Genomic DNA, 7,682 nt, shown 5'->3' on the forward strand with positions numbered 1-7,682 from the left:
TAACAACAAAATTTCTTCCCTTCTCTCTTTCTCTTCTGATAACCGGGGTAGCAGGATTCAGTGCAGATGGAAAATGGAGGCACCTAGCCATTGAAAAAAAAAGTAAGTAAGAGGGAAAACTAAAATACCTTATAAGGAGTAAGGTGAAGTGGAAGTGTCCAGAATCTGGTGCCATGAATCGTCTACCACAGTGATCCCCAACCTTGGGCCGCCAGATGTTCTTGGACTTCAACTCCCAGAAACCCTGGCCAGTAGAGGTGTTGATGAAGGCTTCTGGGAGTTGTAGTCGCGGAACATCTGAAGGCTCAAGATTGGGGACCACTGATCTACCAGACTTTTTTCCCCCAACAGTTGGTCAGCTGGTTTCTTGTATGTCTGTATGAGCATCGATTTTGATTGAGATGCAAAGCTATAGATATAGACAGACCTATATAAATGGTACAGAAGATACAGAGTCTTTTGACACTGCCATATAGTTATGATGTATGGATCCCTGCTAGCACTGTTTGTCAGAAAAAAAAGTATGAAGCTCAACAAAACCTGGTTCCCAGCTCTCAAAAACACAGAGTGCAAAAGGTCAACGAACTCCACCCAGCCACAAGGTCAGGGGATTACTACACACAAAAGACCAGCTAATGACACCCATCAACCACAGGGACAGATAATCTCCCCTCCTTATCAAAACAATACACCCACAACAAAACACACTAATCAACCATCTGCTGATTAGGACAATAGCCTATCTCACAAACTAGCTTTCTCACAGCCATAAATACTCCACTCTCAAGCCTACCCAGAGCACAGTTTGCTGTCCTCTGAAGATGCCGGCCACAGAGACTGGCGAAACGTTAGGAAGAACCACCTTCAGAACAGGGCCAAGAAGCCCGAAAAACCTACAACAACCACAAGAAAAAAAAAGACCTTGCCTGTTTGAGTTTCTACCTAGAAACACATCCTTCTCCTTTAAGAGCTGGCCCATATCTTTCCTGTACAGGGCTAGGGCATGCAGTCTTTTTGGCATGATTCGTTAAGAGGTAAAATAGCTCTTTGTTCTGCCTTCCCATATGGGTACCAAGAGTTAAAACAGATTGCATTGAAAGTAAGGACCTTTTAAGAACCAGTCGGATCACACCAAATTTCACAGGGTGGACAAATATGGATGCTGATAGAGACAGAGATATATAAATATCTACAGGTGCAGATACTGTTAAATAGTAATATATGTAACTATAGAAAATATGCATTCAGCAGTGTGTGAGGGTACATAAAAACTACTGTACTTCCTAAATCTATTTAGTCATTCCCAGCTTGAAGATGCCTTTCTCAAAGACAGGTCTATGTTCAAGGTGCCAAAACAAGGCTACTTCAAAAGAAAGCAAGGGAGTGAAGCTCTTCTTTCAGGAGTATAAGACAAATGTATATACCAAGATTAAAAAAGGAATGTTGTTACAAGGAATTTAGATATCTGGGACTTTCCCATCACATCCCTCCTTGTCAAAGCAAAGAGTATGCGCTTCATTACACCAAGCAAGGGAAATAGTGAATTTTGGGCCCAAATGTCATTCTTCCTGTGGATTTTAGACCACTAACCCGTGTGAAAGCCTGCATTTTACACCTGATTAAAGCTATGATCCCATGTAATCATGCTGTCATTGATGGTGAAATTGTTTCCTTCAAGGCCATCAGGATTTACTCGTCCCACTTTCGCATTATGGATGGACATGTTGGGGAAGATAACCATGTTCATAATATCGAATCCAGAAATCATTTCCTTCTTCTCATTGAAGGACACTCTTTCTCCAGCTGCGTTGTTAAATGAAACGTGTTGAAGAAAAGGGTGAAGCTAGGTTGAAAAAATGAAAAGGAGAAAGAGAGGAGACACAAACATCTTTCAGAATCTTTGTGTGTAAAATATATGCCAGTAACCTCTCTCTCTCTCTCTCTCTCACACACACACACACACACTCTCACACACTCACACACACACACACTCACACACACACACACACACAGAGAGAGAGTTATGTCCTGTTTCACATGCAGAACATACACAGACATTTAGACACAACACACACACATGCCACCTTTTCTTAAGATTATTGTTTTTTCATGTGTTCAAAAGGATAATGAAAAAGTTGGGTGTACTGAGTTCCCTTTATTACTGGTGGAAAATTCACAGTTGAAGAAGACCTGAGTACAGCAAAAGTCACACTTATTGTAGAACAATTAAAACTGAAGGGAGAAAATAATAAGTCCCAGTGATATTGTGGGCTTTTTTCCACGTACGACTAATCTTTGGCTTTATTTGGCTTTATGACATCTCATCTAACAGAGTTTTAGCCTTTAGAAGGGTGATCTTTCTCCTATGATGAAAGAATGTAAAATGTCTGATTTGCTAATTTGTGGAATAAAGGGTGACACCGTTCATCAGTTACTTTTCAGACAACAAAGTCAGATGCTGTGTGACTTTCTGTTAATCACAGAGAAGGCACTTCACTGGGGAGACTTTACCTGCCAAGGCTGTATATCTTGAAGTTCAAGGTTTCTGTTCTTTCCAAAGTTGGACCTGGACTTGTACAAAGCTTGTAGGGCATGGGCCACAGCATAGACAGCATTATAAATGCCATAGCTGTGACCGTTCATGTGTGTATCGAAAAAAGACTGTGGAATGTCTTCCAGCCTTTCCTTTCCAGTACATGTTCCAGAGATCTCATAATTCGGTCTGAGAACTGGAACAAAACAATCAAATGTTTGTTCCCAGAATTCCTTGAGAAAACCATCTGCTTCACTCCAATCAGGTTTCATGCTCTGAAGAAATTCTTGGAACTTCAGAAGCTTGCTGAAGTGAATCACGTAGGAAATGGCACTCGAGAACACGCGCACCTTTAACCCTCGACCAAAAGACACTAATGCAAAATCAATCTGGGCTGTTAGAATCCAGACTTTTCCAAGAAATGGATTTTCAGTTTCTCTAGGAGCTCCAAGATCAATAATGTACCTCAGCCCTAGGAAGTTTAAAGTGCTGCCGTAGATGACAATTATTCGGGATGTTGACAAGTGGAAGACCTGAAATGTATTAGAGATCATATGATGGTGTCCAACCTCATCATATACATGTTCTTGGGTTGGTATTCTTCCTGTGAAATCTGAACAGATTCCATTCTGAGAAAACAATGATTCCATGATCTCCAAAAAATGTCCTCCACTATCATCATCCACAACAAACAGCCCGATCCATGTCCACCCAAAATGCTTCAGCAAGCTGATAATCCCCATGTACTGAGATTTCTCATTGGTGGCCATGTAATAAAAGGAATAATGTTGCCTCATCGCATCCTCTGCTGGGGGAAACGAGCCATAAGTGAGCTGAAAAATATTTTTGATAGAATGATGATGAAACTCATGGGAAACTTTGTTCAACTCTTAAGATTCAGAAAGGTTGACGGTCTTTTACAAGGAATGCAATATTGTATGATGAAACACTCAAAGTGGGGAAGAGGGGATACAGGGAGAGTTGGGTCAAAGGTTTTCCTTTCATAAAATATTTTGGAAGACCTCTTCAAGAAATGCACTTCAGAGAAGCAAAGTGAGAGATTGTAACTTCTGTAAGAGAACCCTCCTACATTAGTAAAATTCCCAAACCTTTCAACTGATAAACCTTACCTGTGGGATTTTGTAGATACTTAAAGTTTTTGCCATGTGGAATGAAGTGTGAGATGAAAGTGCCCCAATGACAGCTATCATATTTTTGTGGATTCCACATAAGTAGTTGGGCACAAATGTATGTGATTTGAAGAGAAGATTCAGGGTGGAAACATAAGTCATCTGTGCATCGTTGTAGCTGTCATAGATGTGGAATCCCAGTGTGACGTTTGCTAAGATGTTGGGATCCTCATTTATTTGCTTGATAGCAAAAGCCAGAGACAATATGTGCTGGTAGAATTTAGTCATCACACTGCAAATAAGGGTTAAACATTCTTTCACCAGAGAATTCGGCAAGCTGTTTGTCCAAGTTGACTAAAGCCAACATTTAGTGAAAAAGGTTTGAAAATGTGATTCGACATGGCACGCACAACCCTCAGCCCTCCGAGACAAAGTTGTATAACAAGTATATAACAAAGCAATATGAGACAAACACAACTAGCTTTTTCACTACATTATATCTCTTTACTTTCTTTACTGGTATGTCTATCATTTTTCTCATCATCTCAATTAGTTCTCTCACTGTCAACTTGGATTCCTTCTTTCCTTCTAGACCCAAGATGCTTTTTCTTGAGTCCATCTCCTCCTATAAGTTCTTTGGGTGTTTATTTTAAATAAGAATATAGCTTTCCCTATATTATACCCTTTAAAAGCTGCTCTTAGCCAAATAAGATGCAGAGAACGAACATGTTATCAATTTCAAAGAGAAAGGGTTGCCCTTTGAAAGACAGAGACAGAAACACAGAGATGGGAATGTGATCCCTTTTTTTGCAGAAAGAAGTGTTTCAAGCAGGGCAGAAGGCACCTGGAAAGATAACATTCCCTTGCATTTACAATACTCAAGCACCCTACTATGTCCGTGTTGAGAAGAAAAGTATCATCTAGTGATGTGGTCTTACATCATATACATAAGTCTTGCTGTTAGAAAAGCAGAGATGGATTTCCATCATGAAGTTCAAAGCACGCATAGCATAGGTACTAGAGCCAACCACAAAATCCTTGACAGTGAAGGACAAGGCTTCACCCTGTGAATACTTCCTACTCTGAGGAGTCTCTAGAGAACACTGATGTTGGATGTCTACGCTGGCCAAGTTTGCACAATGCATGGAAAAAAAAACAAAGAATTACTCACGGTATAAAGTCAGAAAATTCCTCCCAAGGATATTCTCTGAATGAATATTCCTGGAAAAAGAACGCAAACTGTGAAGCAATTCCACCAATCAAGAGGTCTCCTGGCTGATAGGATTCCTGTGTCCCAAAGACAGGATCAGTCATGAAGCAGTTCAGGGTATCTACTTCTTGCAGCCGCTGAAGAAGAAGCAACAGCAAAAGCAGTAAGACTGACCCACCATTCCAGTAGTGAGCCCTCTCTGGAGTGGGAAATCTTCTGATACCCATCTATACTGTCTCCTTGACTCAAGTTGGGTACTCCAAGCATTGGCTCAACTTGGGTACTTCTATTATGCCTTTTAAAGAAAGAGTAGGTCAATTCTCTAGAGCATCTACAGCCTTAGAAATGGTTGCTCTAGAAAGCCAAGAGAGATTGCCACAACACTGACACAGTTTGGCCAGGAAGATGGGAAGAGACAAGTGTCAGACATAAGACAGAAAGAGGTCTCCCTGCTTTCCATCCCTGGTTCTTTCTCTGGATGGCCCAAACAGAGGGGTGAATATAGACACTTGCTCAATTGTGTTTTGATTGTTTTTGAGTCTTTGGAAATACTACAAGATTTTCCTAGGAGGAAGCTAATTACAGTGTTTTTGTTAATGGCAGATGTGTTCTCTCTCTCCCACCACACCCCGAATTATGATGTTGATCATGAACATGTTTTCAGAACTATCTAAAAGTTTGGCTTATTCACCACAGGGACAGTGATCAGAAGTTTTCTTTGTATGGAAGTACCAACATGGCTAGTTCACCAGCCTATGACTAGTTAGTTAGGTGCCATCAAGTTGGAAGTGACTTATAGTGACCTTAATAGTTTGGGTGACCTTATTAGTTTGGGTTATAGTTATAGTGACCTTAGTTTGGGTTCTTTTTCTCATTTTCAAGGTGAGGCACCTAAAGAGTAGTTTTACCAGTTCCGCTCCCCCAGTACACTTCCATTGCCAAGTGGGGCTTTGAGCACTGGTTTCCAGAATCCTTTACACCACACTGTTTTCATTACACCACACTGGATTCCTAACTCATGACTAAGAACAGTAAGTAAATGTTACATAGGCATCCTTCAGTCTCGAGAGACTATGGTAACATGCTCTGAATCGAGGAGTGTCCTCTCCAGAGCATGAAGCCCGGGTAAGGTAATATGGAGGATAGGCTGTTACCCAAGCAGCAGATCCCCCCCCTCTCCACATTGCTGAAATGGTCCAATGGAAAGGCAAGGGCCAATACAACTGGTTCCAGCAATGTCGCAGGAGTTGACAGAACAACACAAACTGCCTCTGGGACTCCGGCTCCGGATTTTGCCTCGAGGTTAACTCCTGAAGTCTTTTCCATGAGTGGATATAGCCACAAGGCAGTGGAGGTTTAAAATCGGAGTTTTCCTTCTCCTAGATGGGCTGCCTTCCATGGCTGACGAGCCCCACCTACCCGGCAGTAAATGTTAAATCTAACTACAAAGACTTTTGCCTGATTGTAAAATTTTGTACATTTTCCACCAATGTGACAAAGCAGTGTGAAAAGTGTGCATAATTTCTCTAGTGCACTGGTTCCCAACTTTGACTTCTTATAAAGAACTGAGAATGTTTAGCATTGAGAAAAGAAAACTGAGGGTAGTTAGTATAGCACTTTTGAAATACTTGAAAGGCAGTCCTACAGAGGAGGGGCAGGAACTGTTCTTTATTGTCCCAGAATGCAGGACATGTAATAATGGGCTCAAGCTACAGGAAGCCAGATTTAGAGCAGTAAGACAATGGAACGAATGATCTCAGGAGGTGGTGAGCACTCCAACACTGGAGGGATTTGAGAGAACACTCAACAAACACCCATCAGATCTGCTTTGATTTGAATTCCTGCCTTGAGGAGAGGTTGGACTCAGAGGCGTTATAGGCCCTTTCCAACTAAATTATTCTGTGCTTCTATGATTCTATGTTCTTGGACTAAAATTCCCCGGGTAGCCAGGATTTCTGAGACTTGTACTCCAAGAGCATCTGGGAACTCAAGGCTGGGAACAACTGTTGTAGGGGGACAACTTCACAATGTAGGGATCACAGGATGTCAATGAACGGCCATGTTTTGTCATCAGAATGAAAAGAATGAAGCAAAGGCACATTCTGGAATGACTGTACTTTCAATTGCCAAATATTGGCAATCCTCAACTTTGATGAAAGCGAGTGTTTGCTGGTTACGGCGACAAGTATATCTCTTGGGGCTCTCTGTGTTCATACATGGCCCATCTCTCTGGTTTTTGTGAAGATCTGGTTCTTTGTCTCTAAATCTGAGAACTCTTGAGTCATCCATGTCTTTCTTGAGTATATACCTCTCATTTCTACCAAACAATGTCTGAAAGCCAAGCTACAGTTGGTCATATTGCATGACAGCACAATTTTTTTTTATTTTAAAAAAGTTGAAATGTTTAATAAAGGTAGGAGATGTAACTTTGAAGATGGGAGTTGTGACTAGAAGTAAAATTTCTAAGTAGTAAGGAACTGAATGTTCTTGAGAAGTCACTGCAGAGTATTTAATAGCACCCTACAAAAATAACCATGTGCTGTCAAGTCAATTCTAACATGGTGACCCTTTTCAAGGTTTTCCAGGTAGAGAATACTCAGAAGTGCTTTACGATTCTTTTCTTTTTGGGGTGCTCTGGTGCAGCTTGCCCAAGGCCATACAGGCTGGGTCTACTCACAGGAGGCACAGTGAGGAATGGAACACCCAACGTCTGGCTCCACAGCTAGATACCTTAACCACTGAACTATCCATCCAACTGCAAACCCATTGTTTTTCCTTAGGACATGAAGGTACATTAGATTTCAATTGG

This window comes from Pogona vitticeps, chromosome 6, assembly GCF_051106095.1.
Source record: "Pogona vitticeps strain Pit_001003342236 chromosome 6, PviZW2.1, whole genome shotgun sequence".
NCBI classification, from domain to species: Eukaryota; Metazoa; Chordata; class Lepidosauria; order Squamata; family Agamidae; genus Pogona; species Pogona vitticeps.